The sequence below is a fragment of the Phyllobates terribilis genome, unplaced genomic scaffold (genome assembly GCF_046119375.1).
Source record: "Phyllobates terribilis strain yellow unplaced genomic scaffold, ASM4611937v1 Scaffold_9__5_contigs__length_417890890, whole genome shotgun sequence".
Lineage (NCBI taxonomy): Eukaryota > Metazoa > Chordata > Amphibia > Anura > Dendrobatidae > Phyllobates > Phyllobates terribilis.
Genome location: NW_027362769.1, coordinates 333628881 through 333651509, shown reverse-complemented (window position 1 = coordinate 333651509; position 22629 = coordinate 333628881).

Genomic DNA, 22629 nt, shown 5'->3' with positions numbered 1-22629 from the left:
TGTTACCCCTGTGAAAATAAAAAAAATTGGGTCCAAAGTAACATTTTTGTGAAAAAAGTTAAATGTTCATTTTTTTCTTCCACATTCAAAAAATTCCTGTGAAGCACCTGAAGGGTTAATAAAGTTCTTGAATGTGGTTTTGAGAACCTTGAGGGGTGCAGTTTTTAGAATGGTGTCACTTTTGGGTATTTTCTGTCATAAAGACCTCTCCAAGTGACTTCAAATGTGATGTGGTCCCTAAAAAAATGGTTTTGTAAATTTTGTTGGAAAAATGAGAAATCGCTGGTCAACTTTTAACCCTTATAGCTCCCTAACAAAAAAAAATTTTGGTTCCAAAATTGTGCTGATGTAAAGTAGACATGTGGGAAATGTTATTTATTAACTCTTTTGTGTGACATATCGCTCTGATTTCAGGGCTTAAAAATTAAAATTTTGAAAATTGCAAAATTTTCAAAATTTTCGCCAAATTTCCGTTTTTTTCACAAATAAACGCAAGTGATATCGAAGAAATTTTTCCACAATCATGAAGTACAATATGTCACGAAAAAACAATCTCAGAATCAGGGGGATCCGTTGAAGCGTTCCAGAGTAATTACCTCATAAAGTGACAGTGTTCAGAATTGTAAAAATTGGCCCGGTCATTAACGTGCAAACCACCCGCGGGGCTTAAGGGGTTAAAGGGAAAGTGTTTTTGCCACCACCAATCCTGTGGCTTCGGTCCATTCTTAAAAAATTTTCAAAAAGTTTCAGACGTCCAAACAGGTAAAGTCTCTTTAGGCTTAAAGATTCAAATAGACTTAATAATTCACAATACACAACAAAATATTTACTATGTGTGCCTCGGCGCAAGGGTACTAGGTACTGCAGGGGCCTCTCCCGGTCATAAGCACTGTAGGCCCTTTGGCCCTGGGGTCACCTATTGGCCAAGATTTTGCTCTCACTAGACAGCTTCTTACGCCAACTTTACTCACCCCTTTTTTTTTTTTTATGTTGTGTACCTGGTGTAACCTGTTTTGGTCTACTCGTCACCCTTCTATATACTGACTTTAACTACATATTTACATTTTTGAACCTATTTACATTTCCTTTTTGTTATGGTTTACTCCCTGTATCTGAGTGGTGGGTGTCCAAAATTAATACGTGATGACCTCCGTAAAACTGGTATCCCACTGGTGCGTAAGCCTGGTGTGGAGCAAACACTACTTACTGACTCATGTGTTGGTCTACGTAGCACAGGTATGCCGGATTGTCTTCCCACTCCCCTAGTGGGAATGGCAGGTACACCGATTGCAGGATTCCCTAGCTTGGCTCCAGCGGGTGGTTCTTCTCTTGATCCTTCTACTGGTTGTGGGAATGTCAACATGGGAATTAAGTATGCTCCTTCTATTTGGGGCCAATCTGCGGGTAACTCTCCTAAGCTTGTCTTAATTGTCCTTGGCGTCTCTTCTTCTGGTATGGGACAAGGGATATATTCTTTTTGTTGTAAGGGTTGAGGACACTTCTTTAAGTGGTCTCGGGACACTGTTGCTGTTGTTTTTCCGTTATCCTTGCTGATTAGACAGGTTTTCTGGTTGTCAAAATTGGATGGTAATACAGTGTATGGTTCTTCTTCCCATTGATTATCTAGCTTATGAAGTCTCTTTTTCCTTTTCAAAACCAATTCTCCGGGGGTTAAAGGGATTCCTTGTGCGTTTTTATTGAAATTGATTTCTTGTCTTTCTCTGGATTTTGCTAGACTTTTCTCAACACACTCTTGTATTTTCTTTTATTATTCTGTTCTTCTAGTATCCCAATCTGCCCTTGAGGGGTCTTCCTCAGGAACTACAATGCCCATTTCAAAGTCCACTGGCAATTTTCCTGGTCTCGCTCTCATCAAGTATGCCGGGGTACAATTAGTTGAGCTTATTGGGATGTTGTTATAGATGTCAATCAGATCTGGTAATTTCTCTGGCCATCTGTTTCTGTTTTCCAAGGGTAGAGTCTTCAGCAATTCTATTAGCAGTGATTCATTTTTTCGCACATTCCGTTAGTTTGGGGATGGTAAGGCGTGGTACGAATTTTCTTGCATCCATATGTGACACCCCAGGGGTCTGGTTGCCACAGTGATAGAGATATTATGTCTGAGAGCAGGTGGGAGGTCCTTTGGTCAGGGATCCTGTGCATGCCACACCTCCTGCCCAGTCTTGGGAGGGGAAGAACTTCCCCTGTATAAACCCGGGGCTGAGGCAGGGTGAGTCAGACAAGGAGAGTGGAGAAGAGAAGCAGCATAGGAAACAGCAGAGTTACAAGGAGTCAGGGGCTGGCAGCTACAGAGCTCGCCCTGACTAAGAAGATTCTTTACCGGACCCGGAGTCCGAGGCTGTGGGGACTAACTCCTACCCAGCAGCAGAATCCGTCGGGCAGGGGATTTCAGGTCCTCTGGCCCAGAAGCCCGAAGGCACGGTCACACGCGTGGGACCAGCACCGCCATCGTGGAGCGGAAGCCATTAGAAGGCCCCGAGTCACCGGCCATACGGGTGAGCACCACACGGTACACTCAGGGACGTGGGCTACTTACATCAGCTTCTAGCAAGGTAGCCAGAAGAGTACAGTCAGTTTGGGAGGCCTACAACTACGCCTGGCCAGGGGAGATCCCATCTGCTCAAAGACTGACCAGGCCCTGTTTGCTAGCAAGTACTCCGGGAGGGTCTGTCGTTGTTACCAGTAAAGACCCTGAACTACACCGTACCGTCTCTGAGTGGTTCCTGCTACCCCCATCATCCACGTCGGCTGCCCTGAGGCCATACCCCTCCCGTTGGGGGTTATACTATCACGCTGCACAATCCTACCACCGGCCTCAGCGGTCTGCCCTGCAGCAGCAGCTTCCTGGCTGCACTCAACGGGTGGCGTAGTCATCAACTATTTACTACTAATAGACTGCCGTCTAGTTTGACTCCCTGGGCACGGACCGGGTCACCGCCACGAGATTACAACCCTCCACGGATCCGGCTCCGGGTAAGCTCCCGCGTGCGCACCGCAGCGCGATACAGGCCCAGGGGCGCGTCAACTTTGGCGTAGTCGGCAGGATTTCGTGCCCGCAACCACCGGGTACTGCGTGCCTGAAAAGCAAAGTCTGTTCAAACTTACCAGTGGTGAAGATTCCCGCTATCCGTGGAGGTTTCCCGCCATCCGGCGCCATCTTCTACCTTCTTCCCGCCATCCGCAAAGTTTTCCCGCCATCCGGCGCCATCTTCGACCTTCTTCCCGCCATCCGTGGAGTTTTCCCGCCATTGGACGCCATCTTGAGGACGCCGCGCGGGAAGAAGAGGGGCGTGGACTCCGAAAGCGCGCGAGAACTGAAGCCCCGCCTCACGTCCGGACGTTGCGTAAGGTCCTGGAAAGAGCCCAGCAGACGCCGACGTCACAGGAGCGCGACGGAAGGTCCTCAACCCTGACGATCCACTGCGGAGCCGCGGCCTACGGAAGAGGATCATCGCAAGGTAGGCCACGGTCCACTAGGGGGGAGGAAGATGTCGGATACGGAGGAGAGCTTCACTGCCTCAACCCCCGCCAGCGCTACCGCTGCTGCAGTTATGCCCTTCACCATGCCCTATATCCCAGGAGCAGCTTGGCTACCCCAGTACTCAGGGGAGTCACATACCCTGCATGACTTTAGAGAAAAGCTGGATAGCCTCTTCCAGGTGTACCCCCTCACAGAAGAGCAAAAAGTGAGCATCCTGGTGGCCCAACTAACAGGGGCAGCCAAAAGGGAAGTAAAATCCTGGCCACCTGGGAGGAAGACTGTCGCAGGGATACTAACCCGGCTGAAGGACACCTTTGATACCCGCACCTCAGCCGAGATTAAGCTTAGATTCTACGGGTGCAAGCAGCGAGCGCATGAGAGTATAAGGGACTATGCACTAAACCTACAAGAGGCCCTGAGGGCCATAAAGCAGACCGACCCTGATGGGGTGGGAAACGAGGACAGGCTGTTGACTGAACAATTTATAGAGGGTTTATATTGCAATGCCCACCGAACCCAGTTGCGGGCAATGGCCTTACAGGATCCCCATCTGGACTTTGCACAGTTCAAGGACAGAGCCATCCGGGTGCTCCGAGAACCGGCACCAGGTGGCGTTGTGACCCACAGACGCCCCACTACCACTTACTACCAGGAGGCGGCGCCCTTATCAGCAGGGCCTGTGGGAGCTGATGGGCAGGCTTTGGACAATGACCCGGCTCCAGACCTACACCATCAGGTCCAAGAGCTAGCTAAGAGCGTTGCTGCGCTAACCCGAACTGTGCAGTCTTTACAGGTTTCCACCCCAGGGAAGATCCAGCTGGCATCCGGACCGGAGGACATCCCGTGGCGTCGACCAAGGAGGACCCCACCGGCCAGAGGAAGACCCAGTGACCGATACAGTGAGGACGGACGACCCATCTGCCGCCGCTGCAATCAACCCGGACATATGGCAAGGTACTGTTCTTTAAACGGGCACAACCTGGGGTAGAGGGCCAACCCCCAGGAAAAAGATCACCAGGCCTATCGAACTGGCGCGACAGATATGTGGGAGGACGTCCAGTCTTGCCTGTGGTACTGGATGGCATTCCCATGAGTGCCCTACTGGACACCGGGTCACAGGTCACCACCATCCCGTACGTGCTCTTCAAGCAGTACTGGAATGACTCGGATATTACCCGCTACCCCGACGACGACTTGAGTATCATCGCCAGCAATGGTCAGCCCGTGCCACAGATCGGATTTAAAGAGGTGACCATCAAAATTGGTAGAGTCGAACTGGCCGCACAGGGACTGATCATTGTAGATATTGATAAACATGAGTCACCCAAAAATAACTCTAGGAACTAATGTAATTGAAAATTGTCTTGCAGAGGTGATTTTCCTTTTACAGCAGGTTGCCAAGAATGCCAGCTCCGGCGAGCAGCGGGTGCTCCAGAAAGAGATCCGGGCACTGATGCAACGGCAACAAGTGGAACTCTCCGGCGGTGAGATTGGTAGCGTAAGAATGTGTGACCCTTTTCCTATTGCCATGCCCCCAAAAAGTGAAATGATGATTTGGTGCCGGGCAGCTATTGGTCTGAGAGGTAGAGATTACCAGGCAATGGTAGAACCAGTTTACTCAGACAGTAGGCCCACCATTTTGACAGCACGGGGGGTCGTCAATGTACGCCATGGGAGGGTGCCCGTTCGCATAATAAATATCGGGGAGAGGGAAGTGTACCTGCCCCGGTATGCCACGCTAGCCAAATTATATACCACTAATCAAAGTTCTATACAATCTGTGGAACCCTTGCCTCCATCTCACCCGGAGGAAGGTAACGGCTCTAAGAAAGACATGGAGGACTGGTGTCAGCAACTACATTTGGGTACTGACTCCACTCCCTCACATCAGAAACAAGGAGTCTATCGGGTGGTTCAAGAGTATGAGAGAGTGTTTAGTAAACACCCGTTAGACTTCGGGCGAGTCAAGGGGGTAGAACATCGCATCCCCACGGGAGATCATCCTCCCATAAAAGAGAGGTATCGACCCGTACCCCCTGCACATTACCAACACGCCAAGGGGATGCTTAGAGATATGAAGGAGGCTGGGGTAATCCGGGATAGTTGTAGCCCCTGGGCAGCCCCATTAGTTTTAGTCAAAAAGAAAGACAACACCATGAGGATGTGTGTAGATTACCGGAAAATCAACCGTATCACACACAAGGATGCGTACCCCTTACCAAGGATAGAGGAGTCATTGGCTGCTTTAAGATCTGCTAACTTCTTCTCTACCTTGGATCTCACTAGCGGGTACTGGCAGGTTCCTGTAGCAGAGGCGGACCGGGAGAAGACCGCATTCACCACCCCGATGGGACTTAGCGAGTTCACCTGCATGCCGTTCGGACTCTGCAACGCACCAGGAACCTTCCAACGCCTAATGGAGTGTTGTCTGGGCCACAGAAACTTCGAGACGGTCCTGTTGTACCTGGACGATGTCATCGTATATTCCAAGACGTATGAGGACCACCTGAAACACCTGGCGGAAGTGTTCGAGGCTCTGGCGAGTTACGGCCTAAAGGTGAAACCCTCCAAGTGTCACCTCCTGAAACCAAAGGTGCAGTACCTGGGACACGTGGTGAGCGCTGACGGAGTGGCTCCCGACCCCGATAAGATCACCGCAATTAAGGGATGGCCAAGCCCCTCCAGCGTAAAAGAAGTGCGGCAGTTCCTCGGGTTGGTAGGCTACTACCGAAGGTTTATTCCCGGTTTCACCAAAAAGGCAGCACCTATGCAGGACCTCCTGATAGGCCAGTCCCGGAAGGCCAAGAACCAGAAGCCGCCCTTCAAATGGGAAGAGCTGGAAGAAGAGTCCTTCCGCCAGCTGAAGATGGCCCTCACGGGGGACGAAATCCTGGCGTACCCGGATTATAGCCAGCCCTTTATCCTCTACACCGACGCCAGTAACATCGGGCTAGGAGCCGTACTGTCCCAGATCCAGCAGGGGAAGGAACGAGTAATCGCCTACGCCAGCCGAAAACTGCGACCCACCGAAAGGAACCCCGAGAATTACAGCTCATTTAAGTTAGAGTTCCTGGCCGTAGTATGGGCAATCACTGAGCGCTTTAAGCATTACCTCGCTTCTTCCCGGTTCACCGTGTACACGGATAACAACCCGCTGACACACCTGGACACGGCAAGACTCGGTGCCCTGGAGCAGAGGTGGATGGCCCGTCTGTCCAACTACGAGTTCACAATTAAATACCGGGCAGGACGCTCCAATACCAACGCGGACGCCCTGTCCAGGATGCCCAACCTGCCGGACGGAGGAGAAGATCCGGAGGGACTGGAAGAAGTTGAACTCCCTGCGTTCCACCGTCATGGGACTATTCAGTATTCCCACCGGGTAAGGAGTAAGCAGGCTGCTACGTTGAACCCCTTACCCCACTACGACTGGGCGGAAACGCAAGACAGCGACCCTGCCGTCCGACTGGTGAAGGAGATGCTGACTCGGCCGGAGGCTCGCCTTGAACCAGACGCTCCGGAGGAAGCCAAACAACTATGGGCAGAGAAGAGTCGACTGTTCCTTTACAAAGGGAAGTTGTGCCGCAGAATGGTTAACTCCCGGACGCATGAATTACTCTGGCAAGTAGTGGTGCCACGAAGAGACGCAGCCATGGTGATGGAGGCATACCACGACGGAGCTGGACACTTTGGGTGGAAAAAGCTGGAGTTCCTGCTGCGCGAGCGGTTCCACTGGGTAGGCATGAGGGGAACCATCGAGAAGTGGTGCAGAGATTGTGGCCCGTGCAACCTGAGAAGGAAGGACCGAGCCAGCCAGAAGACTCCCCTGCAGTCCATCGTCACCCGGCAACCGTTGGAACTGGTAGCCTTGGATCATGTAAAACTGACCCCAAGCAGAAGTGGCTACGTCTACGCGTTAACCATCGTGGATCATTACTCCCGGTTCTTGGTTGTCGTCCCCGTCAAGGACTTAACGGCTCAAACAGCAGCTAGAGCCTTCCAGCAGCACTTCTGCCGTCCACACGGGTACCCGGACCAAGTGCTGACGGACCAGGGACCTGCCTTTGAAGCGGAGGTCTTTCAGGAATTCTGCAATCTGTATGGCTGCCGGAAGATAAGGACGACACCCTACCATCCGCAGACTAATGGACTTTGTGAAAAAATGAACCAGGTGGTAATGGATCTTCTAAAAACGTTGCCCCTGGAAGAACGCAGTCTGTGGCCTGAAAAGTTGCCCGATCTGGTGGACCTATACAACCACATCCCGGTAGGTTCCACCAACTGTACCCCGGCTTACCTAATGAGGGCAAGACCTGGTAAGTTACCTGTTGACCTGGAAATGGGAGTCCTGACCCCCGAGGACACTTCACCAGAAACAGACTGGGACACAGAGAGGCAGCAGCAGTACCGGAGAGTACAGGAGAGCGTGGAGCGAAGTCTCTGTCAGGCTAGGGAAAGACAAGAGAAAACTTACAACCAGTATGCTCCCGCTGTTCCCCTGGTACCCGGAGAGCAGGTCTTGAAGAGGAAGAGACGGCTCCACAAGTTGGACGAAAAGTGGGAGAAGGACCCGTACACCGTACTGCCCTCAAGCCACGAGAACCCGAAGGTCTGTACCATCAGTAAAGACGGAGGGGAAACCACAGCCATTGTATCCCGGGACCACCTGAAGAAGTGTCCCGAACAACTGAGGAACCCTGAAGAGGAACAAGAAGACCATCGACCCGTGGAAGAAAGGGAAGATATGGTTAGTACCGTGCTCGGGGACTTTCCTCAGTCTTGGACTCAAGTCAATGGTGCAGTTGTGGTACCCGTACTCACCTTCCTCCAACCATCATCCCAAGAACCTACGGAGCAACGGGTAGAGCTGGAAGAACAGCCGGTCCAGGAGGCAGAAGACTCCACACAAGCAGAACAGGAGAATCAACCCTCTGCTTATAGTGAGCCTGCCGTACCCCTAGTGAGACAAAGAGCCGGTAGACAGCTGCCCAGTTTACCCTTGACAGCTCCTACACCCTGTAGTTCAGGGCCAGACAGTCAGCTCCGTAGGTCCACTCGGGCCACTAGAGGCCAGTTACCCGCACGCTGGAGAATTTAAAGTGTATAAATTGTTTTATTTATGTTTTTCTGTGTCTTGTTGCTTGTGTATAATTTTGTGTTTCTAGTTATTTTTAGGAAACCTTGGTGGATTTACCGGGAATCCTTGTATATAGTTGGAGCGTAACCCAGGATGGACTAGTGACTGTTAAGGACTCGGGGTAGGACAGACCCCTACCTGGTTACGTCTCCCTGTGTTGGTGAAATGGACACCTTTGCTTTTCTTCAAAGACTGCATCCGGTTGCGGACACGCCGTAACCATCTTATGTGTTTTTCTTATAGTATTGTTATTGTTATACTTTGTTATGTTTTTCTAAATGTGTTTAGTCCCGGAGTACTAAATTTCACTAGGGGGGAATGTGACACCCCAGGGGTCTGGTTCCCACAGTGATAGAGATATTATGTCTGAGAGCAGGTGGGAGGTCCTTTGGTCAGGGATCCTGTGCATGCCACACCTCCTGCCCAGTCTTGGGAGGGGAAGAACTTCCCCTGTATAAACCCGGGGCTGAGGCAGGGTGAGTCAGACAAGGAGAGTGGAGAAGAGAAGCAGCATAGGAAACAGCAGAGTTACAAGGAGTCAGGGGCTGGCAGCTACAGAGCTCGCCCTGACTAAGAAGATTCTTTACCGGACCCGGAGTCCGAGGCTGTGGGGACTAACTCCTACCCAGCAGCAGAATCCGTCGGGCAGGGGATTTCAGGTCCTCTGGCCCAGAAGCCCGAAGGCACGGTCACACGCGTGGGACCAGCACCGCCATCGTGGAGCGGAAGCCATTAGAAGGCCCCGAGTCACCGGCCATACGGGTGAGCACCACACGGTACACTCAGGGACGTGGGCTACTTACATCAGCTTCTAGCAAGGTAGCCAGAAGAGTACAGTCAGTTTGGGAGGCCTACAACTACGCCTGGCCAGGGGAGATCCCATCTGCTCAAAGACTGACCAGGCCCTGTTTGCTAGCAAGTACTCCGGGAGGGTCTGTCGTTGTTACCAGTAAAGACCCTGAACTACACCGTACCGTCTCTGAGTGGTTCCTGCTACCCCCATCATCCACGTCGGCTGCCCTGAGGCCATACCCCTCCCGTTGGGGGTTATACTATCACGCTGCACAATCCTACCACCGGCCTCAGCGGTCTGCCCTGCAGCAGCAGCTTCCTGGCTGCACTCAACGGGTGGCGTAGTCATCAACTATTTACTACTAATAGACTGCCGTCTAGTTTGACTCCCTGGGCACGGACCGGGTCACCGCCACGAGATTACAACCCTCCACGGATCCGGCTCCGGGTAAGCTCCCGCGTGCGCACCGCAGCGCGACACAGGCCCAGGGGCGCGTCACATACAAGCTACAGAACTCTTGAAATATTTCCGCTTCAAAGGCAGGACCCTGATCTGTCAATACCTGTTCTGGATATCCATGTGGCCTGCAGAAATAAGCTTGAAAGGTTCTTGCTGCTGTCTGAGCTGTCAAATCCTTCACAGGAGCTATCACTAGGAATCTGGAATAGTGGTCCACCATGGTAAGAGCATAAGTATAGCCTGATCTACTGGGTGTGAGTTTGACATGATCCAAGGCTACTAGTTCCAAGGGCTGTTTGGTTATGATAGGCTGGAGTGGTGCTTTCTGGTTGTTACGATCTCCTCTTCTTAATGAGCATGGGCCACAATTTTTACACCATTTTTCTATGGAAGACCTCATGCCAATCCAATAAAACCTCTCACGTAACAGTATTTCCAGTTTATGGTACGCTTCCAATACCATTTGGACGTCTCTATTTGGAACCACAACTTGCCATACCATTTCATGTGTCCTTGGATTGATATACCGTCTGCACAATTGGTTTTTATAGATAAATAACCTGCTTCTTTCTTTCCACAGGTATTGGGCCTCTGGGGGAGCATTCTTCTCAATTTTGGAATCCGGTTGGGTTACCAGCCTCTTCACTAGGCTCACTGCCGGATTGCTGTCTTGGGTTTCTTTCCATCCATAATGAGGCAACGGGTTTAGTGCAACATCCTGACGGTTCTGGTAGATATGGGTTTCTGTCATTTTCCATTTTCTACTTTTATGGAAAGCTGGAAGTTCTATTTCCTCCAAGTCATCTGTTTCTTCTTCAAGCCCTTGCAAATGTACTTGAGGGTTTCTGGAGAGGGCATCAGCATTTGCATTTCCACGGCCTGCTCGGTAGTCGTAGTTCGATAGCCGGGCCATCCAGCGCTGCTCCAATGCACCAAGTTTTGCAGTATCCAAGTGTGTTAGCGTATTGTTGTCCGTAAAGATGGTAAATTTTGAAGCTGCTAAGTAGTGCTTGAACCTCTCCGTGACTGCCCAGACCAAGGCCAGGAACTCCAACTGTAATTTTCCGGGTTCCTCTCGGTAGGTCGAAGTCTTCTACTGGCATAGGCAATTACTCTTTCCTTGCCTTCTTGTATTTGGTACAGTACTGCTCCCAGGCCTACATTACTTGCATCCGTGTAGAGGACAAATGGTAGGTTATAATCTGGGTACGCCAAGATTTCCTCACCGGTCAGGGCTTGTTTCATTTGTTGGAAGGAGTCTTCTTGTTTCTTTCCCTATTCCAACGGCGGCTCTGAAGACCTTCTCTCCTTAGCTTGGCCTACTAGAAGATCTTGTAGGGGCGTTGCCATCTTCGTGTAGCCCTTAATAAATCTTCTGTAATACCCAACCAAACCTAAGAACTGACGTACCTCTCTGACGGTGGTCGGCCTCTGCCAGTCCTGGATAGCTGTCACTTTTTCCGGATCTGGTGCTACGCCATCCGCGCTGACCACATGCCCTAGGTATTGGACTTTTGGCTTCAGCAGGTAACATTTAGATGGTTTGAGCTTCATTCCATACTTTATTAGAGCTGTAAATACCTCCACCAGGTGTTATGCGGGGGCATTTATGCATATAGCATTTATGCATACTTTATCGAAGTGCCATAATTTAGCAAAGTGCCCTGGCAGTTAGAAAATGGCATTGCTAATATTCATCTTTCTTCTCTTCTTACAGGTATATATTTTTCACTGCTTGTGTGATCTGTCCTGAAAACTGCATTATATCTCCATGCAATGCTCTGCAGCCTATCAATTTCTGGTATATATTTTTCACTGCTTGTGTGATCTGTCCTGAAAACTGCATTATATCTCCATGCAATGCTCTGCAGCCTATCAATTTCTGGTATATATTTTTCACTGCTTGTGTGATCTGTCCTGAAAACTGCATTATATCTCCATGCAATGCTCTGCAGCCTATCAATTTCTGGTATATATTTTTCACTGCTTGTGTGATCTGTCCTGAAAACTGCATTATATCTCCATGCAATGCTCTGCAGCCTATCAATTTCTGGTATATATTTTTCACTGCTTGTGTGATCTGTCCTGAAAACTGCATTATATCTCCATGCAATGCTCTGCAGCCTATCAATTTCTGGTATATATTTTTCACTGCTTGTGTGATCTGTCCTGAAAACTGCATTATATCTCCATGCAATGCTCTGCAGCCTATCAATTTCTGGTATATATTTTTCACTGCTTGTGTGATCTGTCCTGAAAACTGCATTATATCTCCATGCAATGCTCTGCAGCCTATCAATTTCTGGTATATATTTTTTCACTCCTCTAGCTTTTTTATTCCATGATACTTAAAGGTCATCACACTTACTTTAAGAGTTTATGATCCATGCCGAGTTTACTAGTCTGTTTTTTTTTTTTTTTTTCCCCTGCACTTTATGGTCTCCTGTTGTCTTTTAAGCTAGTGATTGATTGTTAATGAGTTAAATCTGTGCAGATCTAAGCAGATACGTCCCTATATATTGAGACTTAGTTAAGGGGAGGCATTTATGCGGGGGCATTTATGCATATAGCATTTATGCATACTTTATCGAAGTGCCATAATTTAGCAAAGTGCCCTGGCAGTTAGAAAATGGCAGTTGGACAGGGCAGGAGACAGGTAAGACATGCAAGACAAACCAACAAACTTGCTTCCAGGTCATCTTTTTGGCAAACAGTATTCACCATTTGTATCTGTGCCATTTATACTCTGGTTGCTACAATCATCCACATTCACCGTTCACCCACAAATGCGGCACACTTCATCCATATTAATCCCTCACTCCTCTCTTCTCCTATGTACAGTTGTCATGCTCTCTTCACAATGTTATACCACGCAGATCCATTCATTCCCACCATACAACGCAGGAAACGCTCTCACAAATCACTCAATCATCTACTCACTCTCTGTATCTTCCTTCTATTAGTCGCAGGTGATATTTCTCCCAACCCAGGACCCTCCAGTAATAATAACACTAACTCTTTCCCTGTTACATTCAGAAACCCTGCTAATCTCATTAATATTCCCTGCATATCTTCTGTCTCATTCAACTGTGCCCTTTGGAATGCACGCTCAGCTTGTAATAAACTCTCTTACATCCATGACTTTTTCCTCTCTAATTCCCTCAACCTTCTGGCTCTCACTGAAACCTGGATCCAGCAGTCGGACACCACCGCCGCTGCAGCTCTCTCCTATGGTGGCCTACATTTCTCTCATACCCCGCGACCTGACAACAGATCAGGTGGAGGTGTTGGTCTGCTTCTTTCAACAAAATGTACTTTTCAGGTTATCCCCCCTGTACCCTCCCTTATCTTCCCGTCCTTTGAGGCCCACACAGTCAGACTCTACCGGCCCTTCTCCCTGCGAGTGGCGGTTGTCTATCGCCCCCCAGGTCCCCCCCGTCAATTCCTGGATCACTTTGCTGCCTGGCTTACAAATTTTCTATCCTGCGACATCCCCACGATAATCATGGGAGACTTTAACATCCCAATTGGCGATCCTCTTTCCCCATCTGCCACGCATCTTTTATCATTAACCTCCTCCTTCGGCCTTTCACAGCTTGCTAATTCTCCTACACATGAGGACGGGAACACATTGGACCTGATCTTCTCCCGGCTTTGCTCAGTACATGACTTTACTAACTCTCCCCTTCCACTCTCTGACCATAATCTTCTTTCATTCTCTGTCAAGAACTGTGACTCTACTCAAGACACTCCCACCGTCCACACTTATAGAAATTTACGCGCCATTAACACCCAGAAATTTATAAAAAGGTTGCAATCATCATTGGCCCCAATCTCCTCCCTCTCATGTCCCGAATCTGCATTGAAGCATTATAACAAAATAATGTTATGCGCCCTGGATGAAGCCGCACCTCCTACACAAAGAACAATTCGGCATAGACGGCGACAACCCTGGCACACGCCTCAAACACGTCTTCTCCAGAGGTACTCCAGGTGCGCTGAACGGCTGTGGAGAAAATCAAATCTGCCCGAAGATTTCCTCCACTATAAATTTATGCTGAAAACATATAACTCTGCCCTTCACCTCTCCAAACAAACCTACTTTAACAACCTCATCATCTCACTTTCCAATAATCCTAAACGACTCTTTGACACGTTTCATTCTCTCCTCAATCAAACAGCACAGGCCCCGACCACCGACCTCAGCGCTGACGATCTGGCTAACTATTTCAAAGAAAAAATTGACCATATCCGACAGGAAATTTTCTCCCAATCCCCAAATGTTATGCATGCTCCCCCCCGCCACATTGTATCTTGCTCATTTTCTGACTTCGAACCAGTCACGGAAGATGAAGTGATCAGGCTCCTTGCATCTTCTCGCCCTACCACCTGCACCAGCGACCCTATTCCCTCACATCTCCTTCAGTCCCTTGCTCCAGCTGTCACCTCTCACCTAACTAAAATTTTCAACCTTTCCCTCTCATCTGGTATCTTTCCCTCTTCTTTTAAACACGCCAGCATACAACCATTACTTAAAAAACCATCCCTCGACCAGAACTGCACGGCCAACTACAGACCTGTTTCCAATCTTCCCTTTATCTCTAAACTCCTGGAACGCCTGGTCCACTCCCGTCTAATCCGCTATCTCTCAGACAACTCTCTTCTTGACCCTTTACAATCTGGTTTCCGCTCTTTACATTCTACTGAAACTGCCCTCACTAAAGTCTCTAATGATCTACTAACAGCTAAATCTAATGGTCACTACTCCCTGCTGATTCTCCTGGATCTCTCTGCAGCATTTGACACTGTGGATCACCAGCTCCTCCTCACTATGCTCCGCACTATTGGCCTCAAGGACACGGTTCTCTCCTGGTTCTCCTCTTATCTCTCTGACCGCTCCTTCTCTGTGTCTTTTGCCGGCTCCTTCTCCTCCCTACTTCCTCTTACTGTCGGGGTTCCTCAAGGATCAGTCCTAGGCCCCCTTCTTTTCTCCTTATACACCGCTCCTATTGGACAAACAATCAGTAGATTCGGTTTTCAGTACCATCTCTATGCTGATGACACCCAATTATACACCTCTGCTCCGGACATCACCCCTGCATTACTACAAAAGACCAGTGATTGTCTTTCTGCTGTGTCTAACATTATGTCCTCCCTCTACCTAAAACTGAATCTGTCAAAAACTGAACTACTTGTCTTTCCTCCCTCCATTAATCTACCTGTGCCCGATATTGCCATCTCCGTTTGTGGCTCAACCATTACTCCCCAGCTACAAGCCCGCTGTCTTGGGGTCATTTTTGATTCAGATCTTTCTTTCACTCCTCACATCAAATCACTCACTCGTTCATGTCATCTACACCTCAAAAACATCTCAAGAATCAGGACTTTTCTCACCTTTGACTCGGCAAAAACTCTTACTGTCGCTCTTATTCATTCTCGTCTTGACTATTGCAACGCTCTACTAATCGGTCTCCCTCTTACTAAACTCTCCCCTCTCCAATCCGTCCTGAACGCAGCAGCCAGGATCATATTCCTCGCCAACCGCTACTCAGATGCCTCTTCCCTGTGCCAGTCATTGCATTGGTTGCCCATCCAATATAGAGTTCGTTTTAAACTTATCACGCTTACCCACAAAGCGCTCCATGCTTCAGTACCCCCCTACATCTCCTCCCTTGTCTCAGTCTACCACCCTACACGTGCCCTCCGTTCTGCAAATGACTTGAAACTAAAATCCTCCATAATCCGAACTTCCCACTCCCGTCTCCAAGATTTCTCGCGTGCTGCGCCAATTCTCTGGAATGCACTACCCAGGACAGTTCGATTAATTCCCAATACCCACAGTTTCAAGCGAACCCTAAAAACACATTTCTTTAGACTGGCGTATCACCTAAACACACTCTGTCCATCCCAGCTTTCCCCCATATTAAAATCTTCTTCAACTTCGGGTTCAAACCAACCATGCACATAAAAGCCTCTGTCAGGACTGCACACATACTGGCTGGCGACCAGTCCATGTATTATTATTTATCCTATTCAGTATATCAAGGCTGCATTATACAATATATGTACTTTTTACCTTTTGTGTCTCCCCCACTTCCTCATAGACTGTAAGCTTGCGAGCAGGGCCCTCACTCCGTTCGATATGAGATATGCTTATTCTGTATTGTCTGTATAAGTCCCCCCTAAAATTTGTAAAGTGCTGCGGAATATGTTGGCGCTATAAAAATAAACTATTATTATTATTATTATTATTATTATTCTTCATAGGTTTTGGAATACACTATGACGTCATCCAGGTATAAAAGTACCGTCTCAAAATTCCAGTGTCCCAGGCAGCACTCCATGAGTCTCTGAAACGTCCCCGGTGCATTGCATAACCCAAATGGCATGCTATTGAATTCGCATAGGCCCATTGGTGTTGTGAATGCTGTTTTCTCCCGGTCTTCTTCTGCAACGGAGACCTGCCAATACCCACTAGTGAGATCTAATGTGGAGAAATACTTGGCAGTCTTTAATGCTGCAAGAGACTCCTCTAACCAGAGTAACGGGTAAGCATATTTGTGAGTGATCTTATTGACCTCCCTGTAATCCACACACATCCTCATAGTGCCATCCTTCTTTCTGACTAAGACTAAGGCGGCCACCCAGGGACTACAGCTATCTCTTATAACCCCGGCCTCCTTCATGTCCTGCAGCATCTCTTTAGCACACTGGTAGTGGTTTGGTGGGATGGGTCTATGTCTCACTTTAATCGGGGGATGATCTCCTGTGGGTATGTGATGGTGTACCCCTTTTATCCTCCCAAAATCTAATGGATGCTTACTGAATACTTGGCTAAACTCTTGTACTACCCGGTAAACTCCTTGCTTCTGGTGGGAGTGGCATCAGTCCCTATGTGCAACTGCTGACACCACTCCTCCAGCTGATCCTTGGGGTTGTTGTCCTCCGCCTGACTTGACGGGGACAAGGGCTCTAGTGTCTGTATGTTGTTATTACTGACAGTGTACAGCTTTGCTACAGTAGCATACCGGGGTAGTTTCACTTCTTCCTCACCACAATTCAACACACGGATTGGTACTCTTCCCCTGCGTACATCCACCACCCCTCTAGCTGTCAGCAGTGTAGGTCTATGCTCTGAATATACCGGTTCTACAATTGCCTGGTATTCCTTTCTTCCGATACCCATAGCTGCTCGACACCATATCATCATTTCACTGTTTGGTGGTAATACAATGGGAAACGGGTCCGTTACCCGCGCACTGCCAATCTCCCCCCAGACAGATTTACCTGTTGCTTGTGAATTAAGGCACGGATTTCTCTTTGAAAGACTCTCCTCCGCCCAATTCCAGCAGTCTCTGTAATCTGTTGGAGAAAAACAGCACTTCTTCAAGGCAGTTTTCAATCACATTAGTACCAAGCACCATGTAAGGACATTTGTTATTGGGGTCATCTTCTACCACACATAACCCTTGGTCCCTCAACTCCACCCTCCCCAGCTTTATTGTCACCTCTCTAAACCCCACCTGATTCAGTGGTCGACCATTAGCTGCTAAAATGACAAGACTAGAGTCTGGGGGGATAAGATCAGCATCAGAACAAAATTGCTTGTAAAGTATATGTGGGATGGTGGTGACTTGTGACCCAGAGTCCAATAGGGCCGATGTGGGAATTCCTTCTAGCGTAATGTTGAGGTACAGGCGGCCTCCCACATACCGACTACGCCAGTCATATGGGCCCTGCCGTTTTATTCCTGGGGGTTGGCCCTGGGACCCAGGAATCTCGGGTTTAAACGACATCTTCTTGCAAAGTGGCCCGGTTTGTTGCAACGAAGGCAAACGGGTTGTCCTGAAGAATCTGTGTGGTCGGTGGATCTGCATCGGAATGGTGCGTTGGTCCCCTGAACGGGCGACTTGTTGATCCCCTCCACGGGCGACATGGCTCTGCGTTGGAATGGTGCATTGGTCCCCTGCACAGGCGACATGAGCTTTCTCCTCATCCATGGAACATCCTCAGGGGATTCAGCTAACTGGATTTTGCTTGGTGGTTGTGCCTCCGGTCTGGCTTGCAAGAGTTTTAGCACGTAGTCCATGTTTTTGGTTAGTTGTAACACTTGATTACGTAGGTCATCAGCAGATTCGGGTACGACAGCTTGTCCTACCGCTTTTACAGAGTCTTTAGGGGTAGGCTCTAAGTTCATGTGCAAGATATTAACCTGCCAGGATGGGATTGCAGGTTTTGCAGGTAATGGGTCTCGTAGTACAGTTATAGCACAGTCCTTTAAGGTATTAAAATCCACATCTGGATGATCTAGGACCCACATGTGCACCTGCTGACGGTGAAAGTCTGATCTCAACTCATTCATAAACTGTTCTGCAAGCAATTTATCTTCGTCTTGCAGACTTGCTGGATCTACCTGTTTTATGGACCGGAGTGCAGCTTGTAAACATAGGGCAAAGTCTCTGATGGTATCTTGCGGTCTCTGCTTGCATTGGTAGAATAGCATCCTTAGTTCAGACTGTGTGCGTTTTTCAAAAGTAGCTTTGAGCTTATCAAACATATTTTCTATAGAGTCTCCATCAGCATCGCTCCAAATCTCAGCTTCTAGCTCCGCTGCACCTATTAATTGTCCCTGCACAAAGGAGGCTCGCTGCTTTCCTGTCATTGCATACATGTCCAGCACCGCACACATTTTACGTTTGAAAGCTGCTAAGGTACTGGGTTTACCTTCATATGTCGGTAACCATTTGGCCCCCGGTACATACGGCAAGGCAATTGGCATTATCGGGGCCATCGTTCCAGATGCTGCGGCTCCTTCACCAGCTGAGGAACCGGCTGCTGCTGCGTCTTGGGCATCCCCTCCCTCAAGGTCTCGGATATTGTTTGCTTCACTCATGACGGTGCCCCACTAGTTAACTGTTGCCAGCCGCTAAGATCAACTCCTTCAGTAACCGGTGACTCTAAAAAAACAAAACGGCGGGGCTATCCTCGCGCTCCTTTAGCCGCACCCCCGCGACTCTCTCCGCTCTGTGACGCAGTTTAATTTGTCTATGATGCAGTAATGACGGCCCATTTTACAGTACACAAACTTTCAATAAAGTCCAATTTAAGCACACAGTACCCGGTTCTACCCAGCCCGGTATCCTGTTCGTGACGCCAAACTGAGTCGGTCGACAGGGGTAGGGGTACTCGGATACCGGGATGGATGGGTTACTTCTGTGGGGATCACGGTTGGTCGGTCCCCGGTTCCGTGCCCTGGACCGTCATTAAAGGGATGGGGGTGAGGATGATGGGAGTATTGTGTCCTGACGCCTCCTGTGGTAACTGGTAAAATCGGTCACCAGCGCTGTGTATGGTTGCTGAGGTGATCGGCCTACGGCTTGTACGAACGTTATAGGCAGTAATGTCAAAGCAGACACACACACACATTAAGTCTTTGTTTCAGTACCTTTCTTTTACTGATGTCCGGTAACAGGTACAGTTCAGGAGGGTAACCAGGTTTTCGGTGCAGGTAGAGATATTCACTCTGGAGATTTGTGAGGCCTCCTCTAACAATGTGTGCGTTGTTTGGGATCAGTCCTGCCTTAAGCTGAACCTGCCACCTTTTACTTTCTTTGGGGTCCTTCTCCACAACTGACAATGAGGACCTTTCCTTGGGGCTACCAATTCTCTTTCTGGGCCCCTGGTCCTATACTTGGTCAAGTTTGGCAACTCTTTCCCCTTCTTCTTCAGGGGGAGTAGATCCTCCTGATCTGTCCGAGTTTTCTATGCTATTCCTGAATTAATAGCAATCTCGGACTCCGGTGTCCAGGTGAGCTAAAGGGATAATAGTTTTATCTCTTTCTTTCTCCTTCTCGCCTCCGTCCCTCTCTCTAGGGCGCTTCACAACACAGACCTGTTTCCTAGTTCAGGGCTTCACTGGTCCCCGGCCAACAGCTCTATCTCTATCCTCTTTCACCCGTCTCTAGACTAACTGCCGCTTTTGCTGTCTCCCTGGAAACTGACTCCTCCCCTCAGACCTGGGGTGGAAGGTGCTGTGTGTGCCCAAGTGTACATCTCTCCCTGCACCTATGGATCCTGTGGTAATCCCCCGCAGGGGTGCCACAAAGCAAGTCAGGCATTTTCAATACACAGCTCTACCCTTTGGCCTGTCTATTGACCCAAGAATCTTTACGAAGATCATTCTGGAAGTCACAGCGCACCTTCGAGAACTGTATACCCTGGTAAGTCCATACTTGGACGATTTTCTGGTGGTAGGCAGGTCAGTAGAGTACTGCAATTGCCAGTTGACAGAAGTCCGAACCAATCTGACCAAACTAGGATGGATGATGAATCTAGAGAAATCAAGACTGGAGCCGCAGAAAGTTGAGTCTTTCTTAAGTCTTACCTTAAACTCAAAGGATCAGATTTGTCTTTTACGGGAAGGAGAAAAAAGGACAAGATTGTGACCTTAGTTTCAGCAGCAGTCACAAAGCCATCTATGACCCCAAGAAAGGCAATGTCTCTACTAGGGATGATGACTTCATGTATCCCAGCAGTCCAGTGGGCTCAAATACACTCCAGACATTTGCAGCAGGACATCCTAGGGGCAGAAAAACGATTCAGAGGACATTTAGAGGGGAAGGTAACGTTTTCCAGTCGACTATCAATTCCATCAAATGGTGGCAGGAATAAGAGAACCTGACGCAGGGAGTCCCTTGGTCTCATCAGATCAAAGGTATAATTACGACTGATACAAGCTCAGATTGATGGGGAGCACATCTGATAGATGTAATCCAGGGACTCTGGTCAGAGACCGAAAAAAGGTGTTCTTCAAATTTGAAGGAGTTGTTGGCAGTGATGAAACTCCTTACCCGCTTGCAAGGGATTCATGTTCGCATCATGTCAGACAACCTCACGACAGTAGCCTACATCAATCATCAAGGGGGCACGAGATCCCGTCCTCTGATGTTGGTAACAGAAATCCTTTGATTTGCAGAAAAACACCAGTTAACACTCAGCGCTGCACTTAAAAGGAAAGGAGAACGAAAAGTAGATTTCTTGAGTCGGAATACACTGAAACAGGGAGAATGGGAGCTAAGTCCGGCGCTATTCCAAAAGATTGAGGACTGCCAGAGATGGCCAGAGACAGACCTGTTCGCAAACAGGCAGAACAGAAAAACAAAGAACTTTTGCTTTTTGAATCCAAGGGAGGAACCCTATGCAGTGGATGCACTGCAGCTTCACTGGAACTTCAACCAGGCCTATGCTTTCCCCCCATTAATGTTTGATTCCAGCAGTGTTGAGGAAGGTCCAAGGGGAGCAAGCAAGAATCATTTTGATCGCTCCATTATGGCCCAGGAGACCATGGTTTACTTGAATAAGTATGATTTCCGCATCAGATCCATGGGTCCTTCCAGATGTTCCGGATCTCCTCAGGCAGGGTCCTGTCTTCCATCTTCAGAGGTTGGGCCGGCATTTGACGGCCTGGAATTTGAAAGATCATTGTTGATCCAGGAAGGATTTTCTCCGAACGTAGTCGCCACTCTGCTTACAAGCAGAAAACCAATAACTAAAATATATGGTAGAACGAGGGCGAAGTACTTGGCTAGTTCAGGGCAATACGCGAAAGGTAAAATCCCTATAAAGACCATACTAGAATTTCTCCAGAGGGGTTTGGAAATGGGATTGGCTACCAGTACCCTTAATGAACAGGTGTCGACTCTAGAAGCCCTGTATGATTACAATTTGGTGGCAGATAGGTGGGTCATTAGACTCATCAAAGCATGTGACCGATCCAGACCGATTAGTCCCGAGAATGCCTCCCTGGGATCTGAACCTGGTCCTGCAAACAATGACTCTTTTAAAGGCTCAAAGGAAGGCTAACAGTCAGGACTCTCACTTTCAAGACAGCAATACTGGTGGCCCTGACATCAGCTCCTAGAGTCAGCGACTTACAGGCATTATCAGTTAACCACCCTGTGAAGACACAGGGTTTTTCCCATGGGCGTAATACTACTCAGACAACACAGGGTGAGGGTAAAACAGCGTGGCAATACTTTATTGAACCACCAAACGGACAATAAACACAGAACAGTCCCAGCAAATACCCAAGATTTTACATAACACCCTCACCCTTCCGCTGGCACATCTGGGATAGAACAGCTGCGACTTTGGGACTTCCAGGACCAACTAAATCAACCAGTGGCCCCCCGCTTTTGGCGGGCCCCCACAGAGAGGAGGTAGCGGCAAGCTTCGGAAGCTGACAGTCCATCGAGGTACTCTCAGAGATTCCATGGGCCCAGATGACCGGCTGGTCCCAATCTGACTTCTCCAAATGTCTCCATGGGTTCCAGGCGACCGGAGGGTCCCACCTGGCAACTTCAAAAAACATATACATGGGGCCAGGTGACTTCATCGTCCCAACCTGGACTCCCCAAATGTATCCATGGGCCCTCTGATGGTCAATGGAGCAGATCCGTATCTTTCCAGTCAGGGACATATACCCTTAGGCTGTAATCATGTAGAATCCAAATCTGTCTCTCTTTGGATAAAGCCATACTATGAAGCTGATGGTCTGAAGAGAGTCTGATCTTTGATTCTCCTTGTAAAGTCTCTTTCAAGTCTCTGTTTCAAATCTCCAGAGGCATATGTTCCTTAAATAGTTCACATTTTTTCTTTAAAGTACACATCCACAGGGCAAGGGTTGGGGAGGGTATTATTCCATAGGGCTCAGGTCTCATTGTTTGAGCCTTTAATCAA